This window comes from Peromyscus leucopus, unplaced genomic scaffold, assembly GCF_004664715.2.
Source record: "Peromyscus leucopus breed LL Stock unplaced genomic scaffold, UCI_PerLeu_2.1 scaffold_244, whole genome shotgun sequence".
NCBI classification, from domain to species: domain Eukaryota; kingdom Metazoa; phylum Chordata; class Mammalia; order Rodentia; family Cricetidae; genus Peromyscus; species Peromyscus leucopus.
The window spans coordinates 415,322-439,475 of NW_023505117.1; the positions used below are offsets into that span (position 1 = coordinate 415,322).

The window sequence follows — 24,154 nt, forward strand, 5'->3', positions numbered from 1 at the left end:
CCAGGAAGTGAGTGTTCTGGCCAGATGGTGCCACCATGATGTGCTACCTCAAGACCAACCAGCCCAAGGGACTGTGGACTAACACCCCCAACTGTGAGGCACAGCACACCTTCTCTTCTAAGAGGTGGACAATCCAGGTATGTATCTTTATCTATGACAGTGACAGGAAAGCAGGCTAAAAGAGGGCACAGTAAGTTACACGAGAAACCACTTCTGAAAAAAGCTGTTACATTCTAGCATGTTCTGGAAACTGTATCAGCTTTGGAAATAAAATGCTCAAAATTCCTCTAAAGGAAATGTTTCCAATCAACTCAACCTGCACTCCAAGGCACTCAGGCCATCTTAACTCCTGCCAGAGGATGTGTTGGCATTTTGGGAAATAAAGCAGAATTGTCAGTTTAACATGTGACAATATGACTTAGCTTCACTTGATCCAAACCCTTGCTGATACACAGAATAGCTTCTTACTTATACACTCCAAGCCAGGAGGATGAACCCACACACCACAGGAGCTGTGGAGTATGTTTAGTTACTGGTAGGAATTACACACACACACACACACACACACATCACTTACCTGATTGAACTGATTGATTTATAAACCAAGAACGGTGCTTTTCCTTGAATACTTTGACTTCAAATAGCTGCTGCAGACACATATCGAATAAGTAAAAGCTTCCTTCCCCTGTAACACAGATGTGCTTAGTATTCATCACTTTCCTCAAGCATATATGTACATCAGAAGTCTGTCCAGAGTTCCAAGAAATGCTCCTAAGAGGAGCCTACACATCTGGAGTCATGCTCTACACTCTCGAACTCCAAGGAAGGCTTATGGTATTAGGTGTAGACATTCCTTCAGCTCCATAATCCTCACTAAACGTAAAACATGAAAGTGAAGGCACAAGCCATTTACCTTGACTGTTACACCACCTCCTAACTACCAAATCCTAATGGTTCCAACAGATGGTGAGCTAGTGCCTGGGTCTGTCCCTACACCAGCATGTAGCTCCCTATACACAGGAACCAAGACAAGGACCAACCCTCAGACGCCACCGGCCTCTGTACTGAGAAAGGAAGGACACTCTTCAAGCCTTAGTCAAATGGATGGAATTTTCTGTTTTATTCTTTAAAAGTGGGCGGGGGGAGGGCAGCGGATAGAGGCTCAGCTCTGTTACCGGTAAAGCACTTGCCTAGCACGTGCCAGGTCCAGGGTTCAATCCTCAGCAAGTCAGATGTGTGGGGATAAGGGGTGAAGCCTGTGCATACCCGAGGTGTTACCCCTAACTCAGCTCCAGAGTCAGTTCTCAGCGCCATGAGTCTTGTGGTGGGAGAAACAGGGATAGAAGGGATGCATATCGGATGTTTTACCGCTCAACTCATCAAATCCTTTTCAGAGCAGTCTCTGAAATCACTGGAACCACATGCTGAGTGGGATACTGGAGGAGTTACATAATTCTTACTACGGCTCTACTTGCTAATCTGTGCACAGGCAACACTGAATCCGCCTCAGAGGTGTGTATGAGAGCCGAACAAAAGGAAAACCCGCACATTTCCTAGAGCACTACCTAGGACACGGAAGGGCTAGAGCATCCCTTCTCTTCCCTTCGCCAACAGTGAAAATAAAGCACACACGCCTTGTCTGTGCACACATCTATAGGAAAACCGGAGTTGCAGGAAGACGTTTTCTCTTGCTAAGTGCTTCAGACCGGGACTGCCCTAAAGCTTCTGAATTCCTCATCTCAGCTCCGGCTGTTCCGGTGTGGCTCGACAGGAATATTCAATTGCACTTTGAGGGAAGACACTGGGGAGGAAGGGTGGGTGTCTGTTTTTGTTCTCTTTCACCCTCTCATTGTGGGAGTTACACATCTCTTCAACAAAACGCGACCCGTGTGCTCTCCCTCACTCACTCTGCGGTGACATCACCAGGAGAGCCCTGACATACAGGCATCAGGTGTTTACAGATCCTTACAATCAATAGAATCTGCTGTCACCTCATGGCTGAGTGTATTTTAATACTTTTACCCAAATTCAAAAACAAAACGAAATGTGCTGAATATAAAATTAAAATAAACCTATCTCTCAATAAAACATAAAGCTCTCCAATATACAATGATCTTAATAAAAGAAAAACCATCGTCTAACAGGGTGGGGGGATGGGTGGGGAGGTAGCCTTTTTGGTGAAAGTGCGAAAGAAAGGGATCAGATAAAAAAATGAAACCAACAATCACAACATGTCAAAGACGGCCTCCTGCGTTTTCACTCGGGTTGTTTATTTTACTGTACAACACAAAATGAATATAAATGCAGGCTAGTATTTGTAAGAACGCTAAGGAAAGTTGGCATAAGAAAGCCAAAGAAAAATCAATCCATTTCCAGAGAGAACTCAAACATGCCAACATTTCTAATGATTCAACATTCTGTGGATAAAAAGTAAAAAAAAAAAAAAAAAGATCTTCTTTGCAGCATTTAGTGGATTTATCTTGGAAAATTAATTGGCTTCATTTTCTACCACAGGATGCTGTGAACTTTTAAGTTGATTCAAAATGACACGTAGGCAAGCCAGTGCTCCACACACTCAGCACAATGCTGGAAACATTGCAGGATGAGAGGACCGGGAGAGCAAGACCCACCTGAGCGCGGGTTGACCAGTTTTACAAACAGGAGGCCAGTCTTCATCTTCTTTGAGGCATCTTTTAAATATTCTGAAAAGAAATAGTGAATCCGAGAAATTTAAAGACAGCCTCTTTACTGTGCCTTCACTTTCTCTCATTTTTCTACTTAGGCAATTTTTCTTCCTAAAATGTTTATCATTGATCAGCTGTGCGATTCTCGGAAAACAGCTGTTTTCCAGGGGAGCTACAGCGGAATCTGAGGCCGGTTTAGTTCAGCTCTAGGGAAGAAGTGATGAGGGCAGGCTCTAGAGTCCGATGTTGTAAGCATCCTCACCTTGGCCAACGGTCTTCCCTCTAATCTCAATCTCCTTTAGAAAACGTTGATGAGAGTATATTTTTAAAAAACTTAAACTAAGTAGTCAAAGGCACTTATATAATCAAACAGAAATACAAAATAAAGCATAGCTATGATGAGGAAGGCCATTTTTAAAATAAACATTTACTAGAGCCCTATTTTTCATTTCCGACACCATTAGTTAATCATATCCCTTCCTCATTTTCTCAGTGGGGCTTCATCTTTAAAAAAAAAAACTATTTTATGAGTGGCCTTTATACAATAAGACAGTCACTGTATTTTAGCTCTATTTGTTTCTAATTATCTTTTTTGTCATATTAAAGATATAAATCTTTGTGTAATCTTATTTTTCATTATGCTTGTAACTTTTATGTCATACTTTACAAAGCCTTCTTTCTCAAAAGTATGTGCATTCCTGTATTTTCTGTCGATACTTTATATTTAGCTAATTCAGAATATACCCTGGGAATAAAATTTGGAAAGAAATCCAACTTAAATTTTTTTTTTTTTTTGATTTTTCGAGACAGGGTTTCTCTGTGTAGCTTTGCGCCTTTCCTGGAGCTCACTTGGGAGGCCAGGCTGGCCTCGAACTCACAGAGATCCGCCTGGCTCTGCCTCCGAGTGCTGGGATTAAAGGCGTGCGCCACCAACGCCCAGCCATTAAATTTTTTTTAATGGGTTGGACATCTGTATCAAAGCCCACGGAGTGAGCCCACCACGAAAATCTTTACACTAATATTTAAATACATTTGTGGTCTGTATGTAGACATTCTACTTTGATCCACTAATCTGTGTCTGTCTTAGTGTCAGCACTTCAAGACTTCATTATAATGGGTTTACTTTAATCTGTAGAAAGCAAGTTTCTGCAGTGTTTCTTCTACAGCGTCTGACTGTCCAAGTCTGAATTACGTAGATTGAAACATACAGACAAGACGACACCTTCAATAGACTAAGCAGGACAGTCAAAACTCACAGACACCAAAGGAACCAGGGGCTCTAGGCAGTCAAAGGGCACAGCCTGTCTACACAAGAGCACCCCAGGAAGCTGGTCAAGGGCACAGCTCATCTACACAAGAGCACCCCAGGAAGCTGGTCGAGGGGTACAGCCCGTCTATACAAGAGCACCCCAGGAAGCTGGTCGAGGGTACAGCCATCTACACAAGAGCACCCCAGAAAGCTGGTCAAGGGGTACAGCCCTTCTACACAAGAGCACCCTAAAGGTCTTAATGAAGAACTGAGCTTACTCTCTTTGCTCTGCCCACTCCGCCTCAGGTCCATATGCACACAGATACTGCAAACCGGGTGAGAATCAGCTCTCCATAAAAAGAACACAACTTTTGCTTGTTCTAATGGTAATACAGACTCCATAAGCAAGAAAATCTCATTTTACAATTTCTACTTTCTATTAAGATAGAGTAATGGTAATTCAACAACATCAATCACCATGCAAAGTATGAGGCTGCTGCTGTTCTAAAGACTCCGAACACCAGCCATGCGGAACAGCGGGCTCATTGCCCTGGCTTATTTCCTTGAGAGGGTTTCCAGGGCCTGGAGCAGAGGAGTGAGGCAAAGCCTGGCTGAGTTAGGACTGATGTGATAGAGTAGAGAGCTCCAAAGACTAGAGGGATGGAGACCACAGTGAAGAAGGCTGCTAAGAAACCGATCCCAGGTGTGTGCAGCGGGGCCTCTCCATGTGTTCAGAGAACACAACTCACTCGTTTTTTCCCATTGTTTATGACCCCAGGGCATTAGGTGGAACACTCAACAGGAACTGCCTCTGAAAGAGGCAACAATTACTCCTGACTGACACACTGCTAAGATTTCATCACACTAATTAAAAAGCAACGGTAAAAACCCTGTCTCAAAAAAAAAACAAAACAAAACAAAAAACAAACAAACAAACAAACAATGGCAAAAGGATCAGACTCTTCTTGCCAAGTAACATATTTTTGAAGTCCAAAAAATACTTAAGAATATAGAAATATTTATCACCCCAAAAGGTAAATTGATGAGAGGTGGAGAAAAGGTCAGCTGTTGCAAGAGAGATTGGTACTGTACATGAAACATTCAAACTAAAGGAATAGCAAGAAGCAATCATGCATAAAACACTAAAAGGACAGAAGACTTTTTAATGATCTAAACTAAAATGCTAGAGAAGAAAAAAAAAAACGACAGAGCTAATGGCAAAATATAAACGAACTTGAAGATTCTTTCGGTAACAGAAAACGCTCTAAAAGCATAGACATTTTAAAAAAAGAAATCTGATCTACGAGACAGTTTCAAACCTCCTAGTGTGTGTGTGTGTGTGTGTGTGTGTGACAGAAGCTTTCAGAAGAGGAGCCAGGAGAAGACAAATATATCTTAAAAAGCACATGTGAAATGTTTCCAGTCTGAGGAGAGCTATAAACTCACACATCCAGGAAGCTCAGTGATCCCAAAGTACACAAAGAAGAAAAACAAACAAACAACATAACCAAGAGTTCAAAACTAACCATAAAAAGAACAATCTTAAAGTAACCTGGGGTGGGAGTGGTCTCAGTTTGTACAGAGAAGAAAGGCTGTGGAAGACAGCTCAGTGTGAAAACAACACAAGTCCAAGGACAACCCAGAAACATCCATAAAGTAAAGCACACAACCACAGAAACTAACTCCCTTTGCAAAGGGAGGGGGGAAATAAAACATCAGGCATACACAGCTGACAGAAATCATCGGTAACACACGTGCATCACAAGGAATGCTTAGGAGAGAGAGCCTTCTGGCGAAGGATCATGAGGCCAGATGCAGAAATCCGAACTGGAGAACGTATGGCTGAAGAAGGGAAGTTGCTGGTATTCTTTTATCCTCTTTAAGGATCATTGGCTGCTTGAGTTAAAATAATTCAGGGTAGTGTTCATATCATATGTACACGGAAAATGTATGACTTAAGTCCAGAACACTTAGTGTAAGGACACATTTGTGAGGTTCTTGTGCCATATGTGACGTGATAAATAGCACTTGGAGGTAGATTTGGTCAATTAAATACATGTACAAGAAACCCTATGGCAGTCGCTAAAATTATGAAACCAAAAAAACCTGTCACTCATAAGACAATAAATGAGATGAAACTGAATCATGAAAAATACTTTAACCAAAAAGAAGAGGGCAAAATAGACACAAAGAACACCCAGGATAAACAGGAAACATCAGGACAGCAGATTCAACCCCAGCTACATCAATGATCACATCCACATGTCAAGGGTCTGAGCATCCCATGATAAGCAGCAACTCAGACCGAACTGAAAAGCAGAGGGAAATACATTGCTGCCCACAAGAACCACACACAGACATAAAGGACACAAGCAGAGTGGAAGTAAAGAGAAGCAGATGCTAACAGACTTTACCAAGGAACTTTAAAAGGCCACTTTATAACTTTATAAGAAGGCATGACACCCCTAAAAGCTTCCTCACCAAACAAGCTGCCGAACACAAAAGCACACACAGACAGGTTTCTGGACACCTCACCCCGATAGCGCCTAACCTGTCCCCCAGCTCCACGAGTCTACTTGAAGAACGTTAAATAAATAGAACGTGCAGGTTCAACTGTCAGAACCCCATCAAGGCTCTTTCTGGAATGGCACATGGAGACTGAAGTGTAAATTAGTGAAGATTGATCCAGTTGGAACTTTCTAAAATGCCAAAGTAAGCTGTCCCCCATGCCCGTGTTTCTTGCCTAGCAAGTACTAGTCATCTCCCTGTGTTTCAAGACACAGGACAGCTGACAGCCTTTCTCACCCAGCTTCCTCATACCTTACGACAATGGCAGACCTTCAACATGGTCTTGAATTATTTTGACCACTTCCTTTTATCATGAAAAAACTGTATTGTTTGTCTTCTAGCTTTTCCATTCCTCCAGAGCCCAAATAACTAAGAATTTGAAATGCCAAGTCAAAAAGACGTTTCTAGAAACTCTCCAAAAGAAGCAGTGTTTTTATCTTTTCTACAAAGGGCAGTCAGTGGGGAGGTTCTCGGCATACGCTGTAAGGATGTCTGCAGTTACACAGCATGACCAAGGAAATAATCAGTGTGCCACACTGAAAACGCCAATATTCTCTGAAACAGACAGCGGCAGACAGAATGAAGATGTCCTGTAAGTGTGAGAAATCCTATTTCTTCACAAAACCACTTGCTGCTGCACTGAATCAACAAGAAACCAACTCAAAATGGATTAAAATGTTCCAATATGAAACTGCCAGAAAAACAATACCTGTGTTTTGGTCTCATCAAAGACTTTTCTGGGATCTCATTCCAAAAGTACAGATAACAAGGCCAAGGTAGCAGGTGGGATTCCATCACCACAGAGCTGCATTATCCCAAGGAAATGAGGAACATTACATAAATTCCAGTCCCATACACCACTTAAGTTTTCCTAGAAGCCACCTTAAGCATAGGCACAATCAGTTTTAATGATATCCATTATTTACCCCAATTTCCTCAAAATACTTTCATTCCACCACACAGACAGAAAATGCCACATGAAATTTGTTGCCACCGTGTTGCCTGTGGGCTTTTTATCAGATGGAAACAGTTCCCTGTCTTAAACTGCTGAGGACGCTGCTCAGGCAAGAGTGTTAGACTTTCTTGACACTCCTCCTGCGGCTGATTCTGTTCGGCTTTTACTCATCAGCAGAGCATATGCCACAGTCTGACTCAAGTCTTGTTTCGGAATAAATCCCACTTGCTCATACATAATCCTTTTTTTGTTTGTTTGTTTAAGTCTCCTGGATTTATTTGCTAGTTGTTAAGGATTTTTGCATTTATGTGCATAAACTATAAGCTGGCTTCTGCAAAGCCTTTGTCTGCTTTTCAGGTAGCACTAACCCCACAGTCTGAGTTGTGACGGATGCCTTCTTCTTTTCCCATTCGTTGAAAAGTCTTTGCAGGAGCAATCTCGTTTTTAAATGTCTAATAGAACCCTCTAGTTAAGTAATGGAAGCTGGGCCTTTTCTGTGAAAAGTCTACGAATTGAACCTCTTTACTGTGTCTACGAAGATCTTTTTTGAGCTGATTTGGTAATTTTTCTATCCAGGAATATGTCCCTTTCATCCGTAATGCCCACATCATTCCCTTTCCACTTCTATAAGGTCGGCAGGCAGCCATGTTCCCTCTTTCATGCCTGACTTTAGGAATTTAGTCTCTTTTTCCCTTGGGTCAGTCTGGCTAAAGATGTACCGACTGTTTTTCAAAAGGAGTCACCTCTGGCTCTGCGGATCCTCCTGGAGTCTGACTAAGTGTTTCCCTCTTCAGTGCTCCTGTTTACTTCTTGCTCTGCTCTGCTCTGGGGCGGGGGCACAGGTGATGGAGGGGAGGGCACAGCTCCCCAGGCCTTTCTAGTTCCTAACCTCTTCGTGTGCAGCTCCGTAGCTCTGAGTCTTACTGTCCCGGCACTGTCACAGGCGTTTCCAAAGTCTCCATGTTTGATCGTCTTGCCTCTCAGAAGCATGTCCTAGTTTCCCTCATATTTTTTCTCTGTGACTCATTGGTTATTAGGACCGTGGCATTTAATTTCCACGTATTTGTGAATCACCCAAATTCCCTTCTGTAACTGTCTTCCACATTCACTTCATTGTTTTGGTACAATGTATTTTCGATCATTTTATATGTTTGTTTATGACCTACCTATCTGTTAGGTCGGATTGATTTACAGTGCTGGTTAGGCCTTGTTTAAGGGAAGCTGAGAGATCCTCTTGTTTGGTCCCTTATAAAAGTGCTGTCTGAAAATACTGAACAGTCCAATTAAAAAATGGGCTAAAGAGCTAAACAGAGAATTCACAAAACAAGAACTACAAACGGCTGAAAGACATTTAAAGAAATGCTCAACATCCTTAATCATCAGAGAAATGCAAATCAAAACGACTCTGAGATACCACCTTACACTGTCAGAATGGCTACGATCAAAACACCAATGACAGCCAATGTTGGAGAGGATGTGGAGCAAAGGGAACACTCCTCTGTTGGTGGGAATGTAAACTTGTACAACCACTGTGGAAATCAGTATGGCGTTTCTCAGAAAATTAGGAATCAAACTACCTCAAGACCCAGCCATCCCACTCTTGGGCATGTACCCAAGGAATGCTGATTCATACCATAAAGATACATGCTCAGCTATGTTCATAGCAGCACTATTTGTAATAGCCAGAACGTGGAAACAACCTAGATGCCCATCAACGGAAGAATGGATGAAAAAATGTGGTACATATACACAATGGAGTACTACTCAGCAGAGAAAAACAATGAAAGCATGAAATTTGCAGGCAAATGGATGGAACTAGAAAAAAATCATCCTGAGTGAGGTAACCCAAACCCAGAAAGACAGTCATGGTATGTACTCACTCATAGGTGGATTCTAGATATAAATAAAGAATCAGACACAGACCACCCCCATAGAACCATGGAGGCTATATATATAGCATGGAGGTCCCTAGGAGACTGTGGCTTATAATAAATTTCGGTTTTACTCAATTATTGAAAAAAAGTAGCCAAATGAATGGAAACACATGAACTATGAACCAAAGGCTGAGGGCCCCCCAGCTGGATCAGGCCCTCTGAATAGGTGAGACAGTTGATTGGCTTGATCAGTTTGGGAGGCAACTAGGCAGTGGACCAAGTCCTGTGCTCATTGCATGAGTTGGCTGTTTGAAACCTGGAGCTTATGCAGGACACTTGGCTCAGTCTGGGAGGAAGGGACTGGACCTTCCTGGACTGAGTCTACCAGGTTGATCGCAGTCCTCGGGGAGGATTGGCCCTGGAGAGAGGTGGGAATGGGGGTAGGCTGGGGATAGGGGAGGGGGGGAGGGGGGAAATAGGGGAACCCATGGCTGATATGTAGAACTGAATGGTATTGTAAAATAAAAAAAAATAAAAATAAAAAAGTGATGTCTGTGTGTTCTTTAACGTTCTCTTCTACTCGGTGAGGTTTCAGTTATGCCATCCTTCAGACAGTTTGCTTTAGATCTTAGAATAAATTCCTGAGTTCTGACTAAAGCCTTTGTAGAATAAGCTCAACACCTCAGCCTCCTCTCGGGCAGTCTCATCAGTGACTTTCCTCACATTCCGGCCATACTTCCTGTTAGTGCACATCTGGTACATTTAAATAAGTGAACATCAGAAGTTAGATAAAAACAGAATAAATGTGGCAATTCTGAAATTGCTTGCCCTCCTAACTCCTAGGAATTGTCGCTGGTTTTCAGTCACTTGGTGACTTTTCTGGACTAACTCTGTGAGTCTATTCTCTGTAGCCAGCCCGTAATAGTATAGTAGTTCAGTCACCTTAGTGATTAGCACTCAGGTCCAGTAAGTCTTTGCTAAGGGCCTTTGCGTATGTAGGGGCAAGCCTTCGACACTTAGACATTCAAACCACTGCCCTCACTTTATTTATTGCTTTCCCAGGGCATTAGTCGGTCAGAGATGAGACACTGAGGCACTCCCAGGCTTTCCCTAAGTCTGCACATAGTCTTCAGTATGTGTGGAGCCTTCTCATTCCCTATGAATAAATCAGAGTTCCCAAAGTCCCATACGGACACTGGTTCTCTACATGTTCCCTTTAAGGTTTGGGTCAGGTTACTGTTTGCCAGACTGGTAGAGTCCCTCAGACAAATACCCTCAGGAATAGGACTTTTCCCAGAGGACAAGCTCCGAGCACCAAGTCATGTCAGGTAACAGTGCCCTGAAAGGGGGATTTCCCAGGAAGCTAGGAGACAGGTCAACTGGGGACAAAGCTCTCTGAGCAAGGTTTTTTTTCTTTTTTGGCTTCAAAGCAAGTCTGGTCTGACCCTTTGTGGAGACTGCTGACTGGGGGTGGGGGGTGGGTGGCAACAATTGCAGCTTTCTAAGAAGACTCAGCTGGAAGAGCCCGAAAAGGCTTCTGCTGTCTCCCCTGGTGTCTGCATGGCTTCCAGGAGGCTGGCTCTCCGCACCTGAAGACCAGGCACGAGAAAGAACAGTACTGCTGTAATGACTTCATGTCCCTCAGTCTCACGTAGTTTCCACAGGTAGTTACTCCTGCCTGCAGACTAAAGGCTCTACCGCACTTCAAGAGTTTCGGTTTAAATTTGGAAAACCCTGGATCTTCAGGGGGCTGGTTCTTTGCCTATCGGACTTGGAAGCTCCTGTTTTCCCTTAAACTTCTCTTTACTTGTGTCCAGAAGAGGTGAAAAACATAAATTAAGAAATAAAAGCTCATGTTCACCCTAAAGGACCCACTTTTTAGTATAGTAGGAAATGATGAGAAAGGAGCTACGGACAGTCCCACTACTTTTCCAATGATGTCATCATAGGTCCATGGGCCTCGGACTCATCAAGGTCCACTGCCAATCCCAGGCCCTCTCATTATCAAGCAGTGTGACCTTGGGTGAGACAGTGAACCTGCCTGTGCCTCAGTTGTTCAACTATAAAATGGGCACAACAGTTCATTTAGAGGCAGTTTTTCAGGCTGACACACATGGAAGAGCCCAGAGCACAAACTAATTCCTCAGTTTAGAGTTAGTCTACTTCCATCACCTCATGATGAGTCAGGGAGGCACAGGGAATAAAAAAATCAAAATATGACTAAGAGTCACAACTTCCAGAGAGTTAAAAGGCCTAGCAAGGAGCCTTTCCAGAAAAGGTTAAGTTAGAGCCAGTTGTCTTACTGATCCATGTAAGATGGAAAATAGTGTAGAGTAGTTGGTGGAGTTTCTTGCACACCAAGCATTCTCAGTAAATCCAATGTGCATTCTTCAGCTTTCGAAAAAGCTCAGTGAGAAAAGGCAAAAGCAAGTTTTGATACTTCGGAAGTATAACTTCACTTTTATAGAAATCTTTTCATATAAAACACCTCCCAACAAGATCAGGCAGAACATGTGTGCTGGCCATTTCGGATGCTGGAAGAGACTCCTGATGTCATCGTCTGCCACTCTGCTTCCTTAGGTCTGAGTCCCCAGCACTTTGCTCTGGCCCTTGAACTTTAAAGAACACACACCACTGACAGGAAGACAACTTTCCAAGGAATGTAAAATACAAAAATAATAATAATGGTAGTATGTGTTGGTCGTTTATGTGGTCCTCAGCATAAGTTACATAATGTCGCCCACAGCATTTCTGTGAAGGAGGCATCCTACTCAGTTCTACTTCTGGGATGAGAGTCAAATGTGGGTCATGATGTAATTCAGGAAAGTACTACTGCAGGCAACATATTAAACCGCGACTTAAGTCCTCTCCATAATCGAAAAATTAGAAACCCACAAACTGTAGCTGATTTCTCCGATGATGTAAGTGTCAAGTTGTCTGTCCCCTCTCTTGTTTGTCATCCCACTCTTGCAAAGGGACACCTATAAGCTTGCCAAGCCAGCCAGTAGAATAATCAGCAGATGAGGAGGAAGGGGGATCCAAGAAAGTTAGAAGGGAAATGAGACAAGACCAAATAATACTAGAAAGATGACAGAAATTTATTATGTGATGTAAGAACATCTAAAACCATATAAAGTCAAGTTTCATTGGTGGTATGAAAACTGATCTATTAGGAATGATATTCTCATCTGTGGAAACGCTAAGTTATCTGAGATGCCTGACGGGCACATGGCAGGTATCAAATCAGATGTCAAGACAAACCAGCATGGTGTTCAAGTTCCTTGCAGCTTTCAAGATGCTAACTTAAAAAGCCTGCCCTTCCCAAGATCCAAGATCAGCAAGCAATAGCAAGATTAGTTCAGTTTCTGGCTTTGAGGGCTCTGTTTCTTCACAGGCTAGTCAAAGAAAAAAAAAAAGTACACACCAGGCAAATGCTTCCCATGATGAGTTTCTTTGAATATAACTTTCCTGTGAGGCTTTGGAGACAAAAAAAAACTACTCTCCACCAAGATCATGTCAAACAAAGTCTGTCATTCTTCAGGACTGTCCCTACCAACAGCCATGTTTCTAGGAATGGTCTGTCAGGGGAGAGAAAGTTGGTTGGGGAAAAACAACAACAACAACAACAAAACAGGTCCACAGTTGGCTTGGAGCCATAAAGACCAGCAGCATATGAAGTAGGAGCTTGAGCTAACAGGTCAGTTCTGGAGGGGAACATGGAGCAGATCTGACAGGTACCTGATAGCAGATCTGACTAAGGTACCTGATACCAAGTGGAGGCTGGCTCCAGTAGAGATGTGCTCTGGTCACCAAACAGAGCAGAGGGAACCTAGCCACACCTGGGCCTCTGGCTTCTTTTGGATGCTGCAATGCCACCATGCAGGCAGAAGGGTGGCCTTGGGGCAAAGCACAGGTCCCGGAGAGGAGCTGGAGGGAGGTGACCGTCTGTGCCACCAAACCCTACTATTTGTTGGACAGATGGTCTGATGTTTGGAGTCAAGGCAGCAGTGAAAAGGCCTCATTTTAACTGCTGCCCAAGGTCATGTGAAGATCAAATACAGTAACTATGTAAGGGTGTGCTGTCAGGTACAAGGGCTAGAAGACCCAAAGACAGGAGGTTTTCTAAAAAGGATGTAATCCTTGAGAAGATGAAGGTGAATAAACCAGCTCTTCACATCCACACACAGATTGAAAAATATTCAGGTAGAAAAACCTGCAACTGTACTGAATGTGTGGGTTTGTGTCCTTGTCACCTGAACAGTACAACATCAAATGAAGCTGCATATCCTTTATACTTCATTGTGTATTACAAATAACCAAGAGATGATATAGAGTCATTGGGTGGGTTATATAGGTTATGCAAACGCACAAAGGGATTAAGTATTTCTGGAGTCTGGCATCTACAGGCTTCTGGAACCAACACTCTCCCACCACCCTGAGGGACAACTCTAACTCGCTGCCACGATCCCATTCTCCATACAAATAACCTCTGGCATCCTTGCGCAAACCAAGGAGACTCCCCCTACCGGACCTTGGGCAGGCCAGGTCCAGTTGAGGTGGCTGCTCCTGGTGCTATCTGTACAGCGGCCTTCCTTCCAGGAGAGCCCCACACCCTTAACCTCTCCTACTCTAGCTGCTGCTATGGGTGTTGGGAGGCTGGATCACAGGGACCCTTTGGGGGTGGCCAGAGACTGTCTTACAAAGTGATGGCATTCCCTTGAAGCGGGCTGTTTCTGACTGGGGATGGAGTTGGTTTATGAGGAAGTTATTGATGCTCAGAGAGGCAGAAACCCAAAGCTACCTGTTGCTACAACACTCTGGGGCCGTTGTCCTCAAGTGCTCTACTCGGCAGCCTGTACAACACACAGCTGGCCCCACCTAGGAAAATATGAAGCTGCCAGGAGTCCCCAAAGAGGCTCACATCAAGCTCTGCAACTCAACCCCAGAGGCTCTCAGCCACAGTGGAAAGCAGAAGTTTCCACACAAGGAAGGCTTGGACCATTCAAACTAGAATCCTGTTCATGCCAAGAGCACGGAGGGAAGGGAGCAGGGGGTGGACCTGAAAAATCCAACATGTTTTGATGGCTCTCAAAACATCCAGGCTGCTCATCAAGCCCATCGCAGTTCTGTGAACTTTCACCTTTCTTGCAGAGATTTGTTTTTTTCAACCTATCCAGTTTAAAGATAACCCCAACTATGTACCGTCTTCTGTGTGAAACACCCCTTGTTTGTTATAACTCTAATGCCCCTTATCACCAAAGTATATGCTCTAAACGTCCTTGACAGCTTTGTTCAGCAAACTGTCCTATCAAAACGAAGAGAAAAGCGCTCCCAGCTCTTTAGTAAAGCAACAGGGCTGTTGTTCCCGGTTGTGTGCACAGTGAGCATCCAGGTCCTCTCCCGATCCCAGCAGTTCTGAGTTTTAATGTAACTGTGAATAACGAGCAAGTGTAAAATATGAAATAAAAGCAAATGGGATAAAGAAAAAAAAACAGTGGAATTCATTTTGTGATACAAAAAGAAGGATTGGAAAGTTATCTCCAAGTCATTTCTGAATGAAAGAATTATGGGCAATGGATTTTTGTCTTATTTTGCTTTGTAATGCTAAAATGTCTATACTGGGTATGTACTGTTATTCTTATTTTTAAGTTATTTCTTAAAACAGTGAAAAAAATTATAACTGAAAGGTAATGGATAAAAAGCTGAGATTGAAGAACAAAAAACCCCCAACAAACTCAAGTTTGAAGACAATGAAGTAGCCAGGCATGGTGGAACACTCGGGTAGGTAAGGCAGAAGAATTGCCACGAGCTCCAGGCCAGTCTGGGCTACAATGTGAGACCTTGTCTCAATGACGTCCCCACCAAAAACTAAAATAAAAACAATTAAGTGGACAATCCCACAGATTCTCTGCAAACCTAGGCTTCATGAGAGTCTGCTCTAGCAGGAGAGACCGCAAGCACCAACCAACCGCGTCAGGGCAGGGAAAGGGCTGGACGCCGTGGAGCTGTGACTTCTTCACGGGTCCTTTCCCTTTCAACTTTAGCACAAGGTAACCAATGGAGTCACAAAGAAGTTCAAGGTGACATGCTTCTGCCTCTCAGAGGCACCCTCTGAAGCGCAGCCAGCATCACTGCTGACAAGCTAATGGCTACTGAGGGAGAACACGCCTGGATCCCCTCAGCTCCTAACTTGTATAGGAGTTTAACACATGCTTATCTATAAAAATGATAGTTACGTGTGTCACTGGCAAAAGGTTCCACTGATAGGAAGGGCCAGTGCGAAAGGCTTCCGTGCAGAGGTGCAGGCCTTGAAGCTGGGTGGAGACAGGATTGCAGGCAGATAAAAAGCCACCAACGCTCAAAGAAATGTTGGGCTGGAGCAAATAACTTGGCTTTGTGGGAAACAAAGTTGAGCCTTGAAGCCAGAGTAGAATCTGGCACAAGAGCAAAGACAGTGTTGGGGAAGGCACTCCAGGAAGAAATGAAATGAGATTTCTTTAGGGTGATTATTTATCAAAAGCCCACTCTGTTCCCAGTCCTGCTAAAGGTGGGCAGAGCGTGGACATTAACACTAGCCCACCACTAACTAGCCCACAAGCCGGGCTCTGCTCTGCCACTGTTGAAACGAGGAACAGAGAGCAGCCTGCAGGAGGCAGCAATTTGTCCAAGGACACAGAATTGATAAAGCATGTGAACCTAGCTTCCACGTGTCTTTCATTACAGCCTGGCTTCAGTACTGACTGAGCTGTTTCCTAACATCCCAGGTAAAGCTCTATGGTGTGGCAAACCTTTGTCGTTCCTAGGATGCTATTCAAATTTTAAAATTCACTTTCTTCTGTGATTTTTTTATTTTGCCCTGGGGGATAAAGCTGTAGAATCTGTAAGTTGTTACTTGTTCCACATCTTTTGGAACCATCACTAAGACGACAAGATTACACCAACAGATTACCAACTGGCAACTGATCGATTCCATCCATCACTTCAGAACGTGCTCAACAGCCCGGAGCAGATCCAGCAGCCATCTGAGAAAGGTCAGCGGGCCCACCAAGAAATGCTCTATAAAGACAACGCCAGATTCGTGTGGAAAATGTTAAACGCACTCCATGCTGGACAACCCAGAAACTGCCTGCAGGGAATGGTGAGCCATCATCCAAGAAGCCTCGCTGAATTATTCAGAGGCTGTCTCAAGGCCACACTTGGATTGGCCAGGCTCTCTACCACCTGCCAAGGGAAGGGCGGCTTTCAACCCACAAGGCTTGTTTCTAAACACAAACATGTATGCACACAAAGGGAGGAAGGCCACTTCCACTTTTCTCCTGAGGTTAACCATGTGCCAACCCTTAGGTAAGAGGAAAAGGTCGCTTGTTTCCTAGGATCATCACTGACAAAGTCTAAAGTAACCCTTCTTTTACCTTATATATCATTTTTCCCCCAACCCCAATAAAGATATGTTTCTTTGTTTTTTACAAGGCCATTAATCAGAAATAATGTTGATATAAAGTCTCTCCATCATTTATCTGATTTTTTTTTTTTTTTTTTTTTTGGTTTTTCAAGACAGGGTTTCTCTGTGTAGCTTTGCGCCTTTCCTGGAACTCACTTGGTAGCCCAGGCTGGCCTCGAACTCACAGAGATCCCCCTGGCTCTGCCTCCCGAGTGCTGGGATTAAAGGCATGCGCCACCACCACCCGGCATTTTATCTGATTTTTAATAAATCTTTTTTTTTTTTTTTGGTGGTGGGGAGGTTCGAGACAGGGTTTTTCCATGTAGTTTTGGTGCCTGTCCTGGATCTTGGTCTGTAGACCAGGCTGGCCTCGAACTCACAGAGATCCCCCTGGCTCTGCCTCCCAAGTGCTGGGATTAAAGGCATGCGCCACCCGGCTAAAAAAATCTTTTTAATGAGAACATAGTTGTAAATGTGAATTCCTACAATAGTTTGCGTTCTTGTTTTGTATTTAGAGACCATGTGTGGTCATCAAGACACCCCAGGTAAAAAGCTACTGTGCATGAATGTCCAGGATGGCAGGCCTGGGATTCCCTAAAAGCCACCTGTCCTCTAGCCTCCAGAAGAACTGGCCATCACCTGAGCTACCTGCAGAAATGAGGTACAAAGACATTTGCTTTGAGAGCTATGGAGCACCTCTTAACATGAACTTCTGTAAAATAAAAAGGCATGGCATCGATGATAACTGTGTCCAGAACTGAAGATTTGTGTTGAAGCCCAGTTTGATCTGGAGACTCCTCACTCAGGGGGCTGATGAAGGACATTTTTACTCTATGTGGACCCACATATACGAGTCCTACATTATTTCCACTCTCCTTTTATTGTCATAGAACACTAGGGTTTCCTAGTGTGTGTGGAGACACTTCCTGGGAGGTGAGTCCTGTTAACCATCTTCCCTAACAGCCACAGGCAGTCTCCTGCCCTCTCTACAGTCATGATGTGGTCCTGACTTGACTGTCACACCTGACCCAGCTCAGTAGAAACTGGCAAGTGTACAAAAGCTCGACTAAAGAAAACAAGTATTAAAAAATATGACTCAAAATTTACCTTCTTGGGGGAGGGGGCAGCAAAGAGGGATGGACATTTCTAACGTATTCCAAAACCAGAGATGTTGATGGCCTCAGAGCAACTGCACAGCCATCCCTGGAGTGTTCCTAGGCTACATGAGAAAAGCATTGCACTCATCCCAGATGCAAGGAGGCATCTACCTTGCTGCAAACACCCATCTGTCTGCGAAAATGGATCCGCCCTCCTCGGTCCAACTCTCATTTATCTAGGACTTTCAACTTCACAAAACAAGACTGTGAGTTAGAGGAAAAATGATCTGCAACCAACTTTTTAAATACAGTCTTCATGACTACTCCAGGCAACTTGAATGTAAATTAAATGTTGGGAGAGTATCATGACAAGATTAGGTGCTGTGCCCTGAATGTACACCACCTTCTGCTCACTTTCAGAACAGTGAGTTCTCAAACAGCACAGCCCACTTCTGCCAAATACCCTTGCCAACTTTGATATGATACTGATTTTCTTTTGAAGGGCCCAACTTCATTGTAGCACTTAGCCAAGGGTACACAGTCTCTTGCTCTTGAATCCATAGCTACCTGGGATGACTCTTCATTTGCTGCAAGACACAAAAAGTGTGAAGATGGTCCTCGTCCTGGATTCTGCCATGCACTTCTTGACTATGGACAATCTAGTCCATCACAGAGTGAAGCCTCAGGCATGGGCACCCACACTCTAGCTCCCCAAGCCCATTCCTCACTGTAGTAGTTCCAGGGGGTGTCCCCGGACCAGCCAGACCAGCAGCAGTGCTTGGGAATTTACTAGACGAGCACATTCTTGGGTCTCAGCCCAGGACCTACACTCACAGATGGAGTCTCATTCCCAGGAGGCAAATGCCCTTCCATTTGAGGGCAGTCACCATGGCAGCTAGCAAACGTATTTGCACCCTTAGAGCCTGCAGGTGGCGCTAAAGGCCATCTGGACCGAGCAGAGGACGAGCAGACGACTAGCAGCGGTTTTGAAGTTTCAAAACCCCAACCCCTAACACTGACCACATTGTACTATCAGCGTAAAGAGTGAAAAGGTAAGAAGGACATCAGCTTCCAACAGAAACCAGGCTGTAATGCTTCTCACCACCACCCGAGAGATCTAGTACACCTATCGTGTTGAGGGATGCATTCAATACTTTTGTGTTTGATGTGACTATGACACACTTTAAGAATGAAACAGCCACCAAAACAAAAGACTCAAATTATGACCAGCTACTGTGTGTATCTACATAGTATCAACATACTTGACTGCAAAAGAAAGAGGCCTCTACTCTGAAAATCGAATTATACTGTGTTACAGAAGTGTGAAAGAGGATTCCCCCTCCCCAATTAAAATAGAGTATCCAGCTAGCCCTCTGATGGACCACCAAAACCATGAATTCTCACCAGCTGCTTTATCATCCAAACACTTGTAAGAAGGGTATAGCTTAAGTGGAACTCTTCATGGGCGGCTGGAGTCAGTATGCATTAGTAACAACCACTTCAGAAAACCATTTTGCAGTACTAAAACTAAACCCACAAACAAGCACCTAAGAACAGCTACCACTCCAGGGTAGAGACACTCTAAATATATTGAGTGTCGGTGTCCACCAACAGCCTCAAAAGAATATTCTCAGAGGTGGAACTCCTAATAGTTGCAAACCAGAAACACCTAATATCCATCCTCAGTAGGGCAGTATTGATATGCATACAACGAACTAGAAGAAAGAGTTACAAAACAACAACAAAAACAAAAAACAAAACACATTCAACAAAACCCATGGTACATACAACATGGATGGATCTGGCCGAAATGATACACAGGGAAGGAAGACAAAGGGCACAGGGGTCCCAACAGGCACAACTAATTTGATGACAGGACACCTGGGTTCTTCGAAGAGGCTATGAGCCTCTAGCTGGAAAGCCACTTAATTTGATCTGCAGCATACTGTGTTCAGTTGGGTGAGCTGCATACTCAAAATCCATACACTTGACTGTTTAACCCCTTACAAAGGAGAGACGCTATATATGCAAAAGATGTATGTGTCTGGTTGTTATGCCAAGAGGTAAAAGTCTGTATCACTGGGAATCTGTACCTTGGTGAAGTATGTTTGCTGTAAAAAGGCTCTGCGTTTGCTGAGCTAAAACTCAAAATTAAAGTGGCTACGGAGTTTTCCTCTTCTCCCACGATGTCACATCAAATGTAACGCCTATAAAATGGCAGACTGTTTCTAGCTTGCATTCCCTAGTCCCTATTTATCTCATGTGACTTTTAATAGGTCCCTCCTCATGTAGCACCGACTGTCCACTGTCCCAGGGCCCCACATGTCCTGATGGCTGATCACCATCTAGAGGGATACCGAAGGGCCCGCCCGGTTCTGGGATTTTGACTGTCATTGTGAACTGGAATTGCTTTATCCCCACGCAACTTCCCTAAAGCCTGGCCACCGAGGCCTGTCCAGAGCCGCACAGCCGCTAAGCATGGGACAACCGGGTCTCTGGTTTTGGATCCAGCAAGATTCTAGACGTTGAGCTGTAAACATCCAGTAACTCCCGGAGGCAGCGGAGTCCCGGAACCACCGCCGCCCTCCTCAGGCCGGGTGGTTATACTGGCAAAAACACTCCAGGGGCCCCGCTAGGTCTCTCCCTACACTTCCGGGTTTGAAGCTCCCGCGCGGAGTGACACGTGACCAAGGATGCGCTGCAAAGTGTAGGGCACCGAATCCGGGTCCGCGCTCGCCAGGGCCTCGCGGACGGGTGCCGACCGGGCAAAGCTCGCGCCGCCGCCACTCTGAGCGCTCCGGCCCACGCGCCGCCCGCGTTTACCTGGAAGTAGGAACACGAGCTGCCGAGCAGCCAAGTCCCGCGGTCTCGGCCCGCGGCCATGTCTCACGCCGCCGGAAGTGGCTCCGAGGGCCCCACCAGCGCCGGGCCACCAGCGTGCCTCTGTTTCCGGGCCCGCCCGCTCGGCTTTCCTCTTTGAATTCTGCGCGGTGCTGGTGTCACAGGAGGTTCGGAGCCGGGCGGCTCTCACACCCTTTGCCTGAAGGGTTGCTTGTAATGTGTATTTCACACATTGAGTTCCTAATGCTTGCGAGCAGTCTTCCAATTGGATTTGGAACAATTTGATGATTAAGATAATTCTTTAAGATAAAATCCAAAATATGTGTATAGCGTGGAGTTCAACACATGAATTTGTTATTCAGGGCAAACTTTTATGTTAGTTACAAGACTTAGTTTTGGTTTGGTTTGGATTTGACATTGAGTCTCACCATACGGCGGAGACTGGCCTTGAAACTGTGTAACCCTGGCTAGCATTGAACTCTGGGTCAGGGAATCTCCCAAGTGCGGGAATGACAATAGAAAAAGCAATTCAGCCCTGACTCCAGAGATGATGGAGATGAAAAGAGGATTCATCTCTTAAAGGGCCAGCTACCTAGCAGGGACAGTAGCTTGTTCTGAACTCTTCTTTCTGGGCAGAATATGCCCTTTATGTTCTTTCTTATCCAGTCTAATATCATTTTGTATTTTCTTTATTTATTTTAAAGAGCTGTCGGATACACAGGCAACACAAACGTGGACACCTGAGTTACAGATATGGCTGAAGCTTTTGAGGAAAGAACATAGAACAGCTGGTGACACCACAAGTTGGTCTGGATCTCAAGACAAATGCTGACATTCTCCATCAGACATGAACTACTTAAAAATACCCACCTCTAACCAGACTAATCTAAGACCATGAGAAAAATAAGACCAAGCAGGAACATTGCATGATTTGGTCAGATAAAAGCAAAGTCAGCGTGCCATCTGTGCAACGCTAAAACGTGAGCAGTTGGCCACTGAGAACTGCTGCTGCTTTACCCAATACAGCTCTACCATGTGTACCAGTCTCCCTTAGCTTTGGTAAGAGTCACAGGGCAGGATAAAAGACAGAAGAGGACACTGGAGGAAAGGGGGTCCCCGTGGACCTGCTTTACTTTCCGTGCTGGCTTAGAATAAAGAATTCTGACACCATTGGACCATCAAGGTGGCTGAATAGGCAAAGGTGTTAAAGAATTAATATGCCTTGCTAGGGAGAAATCACTGCACACAGAGAGTTAATAAGGGAAAAGGTATTTAATAATATTGTGTGTGTCTGTCTCTGGCTAATGCTCAAAGAGGAGCTAGCTTCGGATAGAAGATGTTGCTAACTTATATGCACCTTAGGCTTATGCATTTTATATCTCTCTCGGGTTCTGACCCCAGGTTACACTGAACAGTTTAAGAAGTAACAGGAGACTGCAAGTCTTGTTGCTTGGGCAGATGAGAGATTTACACAGCAAGAACATTGCCAGAATTATTTAAGTATAACAGTGTTGTTCTTGCCCCTGGCAGAACTATGCTTTTCCTGATAAGAGCACAGAGAACCTCATGGCAGACCAGGACTTAAAGATGGTTGTGATTTTGCTCTTCTCTTGAGCTTCCCTCAGAGGCAAGGTCTTTGATATGGGATAGGCCTCTTATGGCTGGTGGTAAGCCTAGATTGTCTCCTTTTGTATGGGAATGGAGCCTAATTGGAAATGAACTTGATGAGCCAACATTAGCAGAAACTTTCTCAGCAATCCTCAACTTCAACTGTGCTGCAGAATTTTCTTTCCCACGGTTTCTAACAATCCCGGTTAGTGCACTACTTATCTCCAGTCATATCAGGGCAGCGCTCCTTTAACTAGTTTCTACTTGTGGAGCTTAGTATTTCCTGGGCAAGTTTGTTAGTTGGCACTTGATAGCATCAGTTACTTAGAGTTTCTTCTGAGTTCAACAACAGAAGCCAAATGATGGAACGAGAGTGAACTGACTCCTGAAAGTGGTCCCTGACCTCCAGATGTGCTGTGGCATGGACATGTGCAAATGATGAGCACATTTTCCAGGAATTCGAGTGTGTTAGCCAGTGTTTTGCTCCATAAGTGACAATGGTGGCACTTCTGCAGGACAGTTGTCAGTGTCCTGTTTGAGTGTTCTGTGATTTATACCAGATGACTAAACACAATCCTGAATCAGTATTTTCACTAGTTAAGTGATGTGTGTGTGTGTGTGTACATGTGTGTGTTTCATGTGTATTCATGATGTGTGTGCAAATGTGCATGCACATATATGTGTTCACGTGTAGAGACCCAATGTTGGCATTAGGTGTATTCCTCAGTTGCTCTGCACTTTATTTCTTGGTAAGGTCTGACTGAATCCAAGACTCACTGGTGCCAACTAATCTAGCTAGGGAGCTTGCTCTGAGGGCCCTTTCTTTGCCTTCAAAGTTCTGGCTATACCAGTGGCTGCTGTGAATGCCCCAGTTTTCTGGCAATCAGAACTATGCTCCTTGTGTTTATATGATAAACAGTTTATCCACTGTGCCATCTCCCAGATAAGGGTTATTCTTTCTCTTTAAAGTTTTATTTATTTATTTTATGTATATGAGTGTTCTATCTGCATGTATACCTTTATATCAGAAGAGGGCATCAGATCCCACCATAGATGACTGTGAGCCACCATGTGGGTGCTGGGAATTGAATCTGGGTCTTCTGGAAGAGCAGTCAGTGCTCTTACCTGCTGATCCATCTCTCCAGCTCCATGGGGTTATTCTTTGTTATTTCTCTAAGTATAATCATGAAGCATGGTTTTTTAAAATGTCCTTGTCAAATTTCTAGCCAAAGCAAATAAGCCTGGCTTATTTCTTATAACAATCCTATCAGAGGTGAATAATTTTTTTATAAGTGAAACATATGTTGTTTTGAAATTGGGAAGATTTTTAAAGAATATAATATTCAAATTGTGAAAGGATTGCCCCTGTATTTATGATCATAATATTAGTCACTGAACTTGGGCAGTGATTGACTAAGTTATCTAAAAAATAACTAGAAGAGAAGGCTGAAGAGATGGATCCGTTGGTAAAGTGCTTGCCATGCAAGCTTGGGGACCTGAATCCGGTCCCCAGAATAAATGGAAAAGCAGAGTGCACTGCTGGCATCTGTAATCCCAGTGCTGAGGGTGGAGCCAAGACAGGAGGATCTCTGGGACTTGCTCCCAGACAATCAGGCCAAACTGGTGAGCTCCAGGTTCATCAAGAGACCCTGTCTTAAAAGCTTTGGTAGAGAAGGAGTGAGGAAGGTTCCTGACTTTGATTGACCTTTGGACCCCACATGTGAATATGTATACATACACATACCCATGCTCATCCACCACACACACATACACACACACACACACACACACACACACACACACACACCAAGAGACAGAGAAGAGAGAGAGAGAGAAG

General features: G+C 44.2%; 1 long non-coding RNA gene across 1 annotated transcript; it reads right to left on the reverse strand.

The window, feature by feature from the left end:
* Window positions 1-559: 559 nt before the first annotated feature.
* LOC114693811 lies at window positions 560-20,733 on the reverse strand. The gene is made up of 3 exons (XR_003734608.2): window positions 20,692-20,733; window positions 2,631-2,702; window positions 560-685 (listed from the first exon to the last, which is right to left on the reverse strand). It is a non-coding gene; the product is annotated as an uncharacterized LOC114693811 (long non-coding RNA).
* Between the last annotated feature and the right edge of the window lie 3,421 nt (window positions 20,734-24,154).